General features: G+C 37.9%; 1 long non-coding RNA gene across 1 annotated transcript; it reads right to left on the bottom strand.

The window, feature by feature from the left end:
- Positions 1 to 545: 545 nt before the first annotated feature.
- LOC127348778 (uncharacterized) lies at positions 546 to 1,351 on the bottom strand. The gene is made up of 2 exons (XR_007879934.1): positions 1,191 to 1,351; positions 546 to 1,092 (listed from the first exon to the last, which is right to left on the bottom strand). It is a non-coding gene; the product is annotated as an uncharacterized lncRNA (long non-coding RNA).
- Between the last annotated feature and the right edge of the window lie 2,479 nt (positions 1,352 to 3,830).

Raw genomic sequence — 3,830 nt, 5'->3', positions numbered from 1 at the left:
GTCATATTCAAGCACTACAAATTATTTGTATATATTAACATATTTTTCGATGTCACATACTATTTGGTATTTTTTTATCAAATATACTATGGTTTCGATTTCCATTTCTTACAAGCTTGTACGGTGAGGTGTTGTATTATCTTACAAAACCTACAAAACACTTCATACTATAAGGAACCATGCTACATACCACAAAGCTATTTTATACATACCGCCAGCTACATAACCTATAGTAGTAGGACTACTGTCATGATTAGCAAGCAAGGATCATAGCAACATACATCATACTACAATTCTGCATACAACTAGCAGCATACATCATACTACAATACTCCATACAACTAGCGGCATACATCATACCGCCATCTCAACTGTACAAACCACTCGATTAATAAGATGAACTACGGTCAAACACACATTACTGCACTTCAACTTTATAAAACACTTCATACTACAAGGAACCATGCTACATACCACAAGCTATTTTACACATCCTGCCAGCTACATAACCTATACTAGTAGGACTACGGTCTGAGTATTCATGATTAGCAAGCACAGATCTATTTTTTCTTTCAATTTATATAACCAGGCTATTTTGTACAACTAGTGGCATACATCATACTACAATACTCCATACAACTAGCGGCATACATCATACCGCCATCTCAACTATACATACCACTCAATTAATAAGATGAACTAAGGCCATACACACATTACGGCACTTCAACTTTACATACTACATATCCCACAAGATTTCTAATACCTTCATTACCCCGAGATTACATCGAGAAGAACACAAATTGGATATCAAAAGGAAATACAAATTTTGTACTGCGGCTTATCTACTCGCCGATAATAATAGCATATCTGACGTCTTCATCTGCTACGGAGAGTGACGTCCACACGTTCTAATGTTGTGGCCTGGACGGCCGCATGCCGTGCAGTTCTTCAGTCTCACTTCATTTCTAGTAACATACACTCTTCCTTCCATCCGATGCCTAATCGCTAAAATAATTCTGCCGTGCAACTCGATGGCCCGAAGCCAGGACATCAATCCTATCAAGTGTAGCCATCATCTTGTTGTACTGCCTGCAAAAGAAAAAAACCAAAAAGAGATCAGAAATTGCAACCGATGTACTAGTACTAATCAGATGGATACTTCCAGATTGCAAAGTAGTACTACTTACTCAAGAGGAATAGTGATGCGTGGGTTCCTTTTCTTGCTAGTTCCTCCGGTCCATCAGGTCTCTCCATACCTCCAGATTAAAAAATATGGGATGTTGCTTTTGGCAGAAAGCAAGTTGGCTCGATGCGTTATATATAGGCAGCCACCTCCTGTAGTTTCGGACTGTTCAAAAAAAATTAAATAAGCCCATGGTTTGCACTATATATACGAAATACATGTATATTTATACGTAAAAAAAGAGTGTACGTAAAAAAATGTACATACTACCTACAAAATAGTATATATACTACTAAAATATTCCTATATACTCCATACTACATGTATATACTCTTCGGTATGGTAGATACTATCTAGATTATATAAAACACATGTGGGAGTAACTACACCCGGGTGTAGTATGAATATGTATAACTCCTGCAATATTATGAATTTTGTATGCAGTATCTTATTGGATACGATAATAATGAAATATTTTAGGAAGTAGTTTATGTTTTTTTGGGAGAAACTAATTAATGTTGATACATATAATGTGATAGTAATACTCCCTCCGATTCATATTACTTGACGCTAATATAGATGTATCTAGCCATATTTTAGTTGTAGATATATCCATTTTAGTTGTAGATATATCTTACATTACTAATTATTATAAAGACCTGTTCGGTCCTCCGGAGGAAAGTTCTTTTTCTCTTAACGAGGACTTAACGGATGACATACCCCAAGTTTCTATGGAAGAAAATGGCCTACTAACCGCACCTTATTCTGAGGATGAGGTTCAGAAGGCAATTTTCCAAATGGAATGCAATAAAGCACCGGGTCCAGATGGTTTTCCAGCGGAGTTTTATCAAACTTTTTTGGATACTATTAAATCGGACCTTCTAGATTTGTTCAGTGATCTCCACACAGGACAACTAGAATTATTTCGTCTAAATTTTGGTGAAATAATTTTGTTACCGAAGGTTAATGAGGCAGAAAGGATTCAACAATGTAGACCTATTTGCCTATTAAATGTCAATTTCAAGATTTTCACGAAAGTGGCCACCATTAGACTTAATACGGTTGCGGATCATGTTGTTCAACCATCACAGACCGCTTTTATGCAAGGAAGGAATATCCTTGATGGAGTGGCAGTGTTGCACGAGACGGTACATGAGATGCATTCTAAGAAATTAAATGGGGTCATTTTAAAATTAGATTTCGAAAAGGCGTATGATAAGGTCAAGTGGTCTTTTCTGCAGCAGACACTTAGGATGAAAGGTTTTTCTCCAGAGTGGCGCGCTCTAATTTATGATTTTGTGTATGGAGGTAGTGTGGCAATCCGGGTTAATGATGACACCGGCCACTATTTCCAAACACGAAAAGGGTTACGCCAAGGGGATCCGTTATCACCGATGTTGTTTAACATTGTAGCGGATATGTTGGTGATACTCATAGAGCGGGCCAAGTCTGATGGTCAGATTGAAGGTGTGATCCCACATTTGGTTGATGGGGGTTTATCTATCCTTCAATATGCCGATGATACAATTCTTTTTATGGATCATGATCTCGAAAAAGCTCGCAATCTGAAATTAATTTTGGCGGCTTTTGAGCAGTTGTCGGGATTGAAAATCAATTTCCATAAAAGTGAATTGTTCTGTTTCGGTGATGCCCAAAACGATATGACTCTACATACAGAGTTGTTTGGTTGTGGGCAAGGCCAATTTCCTATTCGCTATTTGGGTATTCCGATTCATTATCGGAGACTTACAATTGCTGAATGGAAAATTGTGGAAGAAAGATTACAAAAACGCCTTAGTAGTTGGAAGGGTAAATTGTTGTCCCTCGGAGGAAGATTGGTTCTCATTAATTCAGTACTGACAAATATGGTACTGTATATGTTATCATTCTTTCTGTTGCCAAAAGGAATTCTACATAAACTCGATTATTATCGATCCAGATTCTTTTGGCAAGGGGACAGCGAGAAAAAGAAATATCGACTGCTTAAATGGAGTGTAGTTTGTAGTCCCAAAGATCAAGGCGGACTGGGAGTTCATGACCTGGAGGTCAAGAACTCAGCTCTGCTGGGTAAATGGCTTTTTAAGCTTCTTACTGAGGATGGGATTTGGCAAACTATTCTTCGTAGAAAGTATATTGGCTCGAAGGCGCTATCCCAAGTGGTTTGGAAACCTGGGGATTCTCACTTCTGGGCTGGTCTCATGGCGACAAAAAATGTATTCTTTCGCCATGGTACTTTCTCTATTAAGAATGGAGAACAAATACGATTCTGGGAAGATGTCTGGTTAGATAATGCTTCCTTAAGTGAACAGTATCCTGCCTTGTATAGTATTGTTCGTCGCAAAGGTGATACCATTGCCACAGTAATGGCTACCTCACCTTCGAATGTGACGTTCAGACGGGTTTTACTTGGACAAAGGCTATTGGCATGGAATGCTTTAATTCAACGGCTGGGAGATATTCAACTATCACCTGCACCGGATGAATTTAGATGGAATCTTCATGTAGATGGTACTTTCTCAGTCAAATCTTTATACAATACGATTCTTCATTCTGATATACCGGTTGATAATAATAAGAAAATCTGGAAGATGAAAATACCATTAAAAATAAAAAAATTTGGATGGTATCTTCGTCGCGGAGTTAT

Source organism: Lolium perenne, chromosome 4, assembly GCF_019359855.2.
Source record: "Lolium perenne isolate Kyuss_39 chromosome 4, Kyuss_2.0, whole genome shotgun sequence".
Lineage (NCBI taxonomy): Eukaryota > Viridiplantae > Streptophyta > Magnoliopsida > Poales > Poaceae > Lolium > Lolium perenne.
The sequence above is the reverse complement of the archived record's forward strand: the minus strand, read 5'-3'. Positions and strand labels throughout refer to the sequence as shown.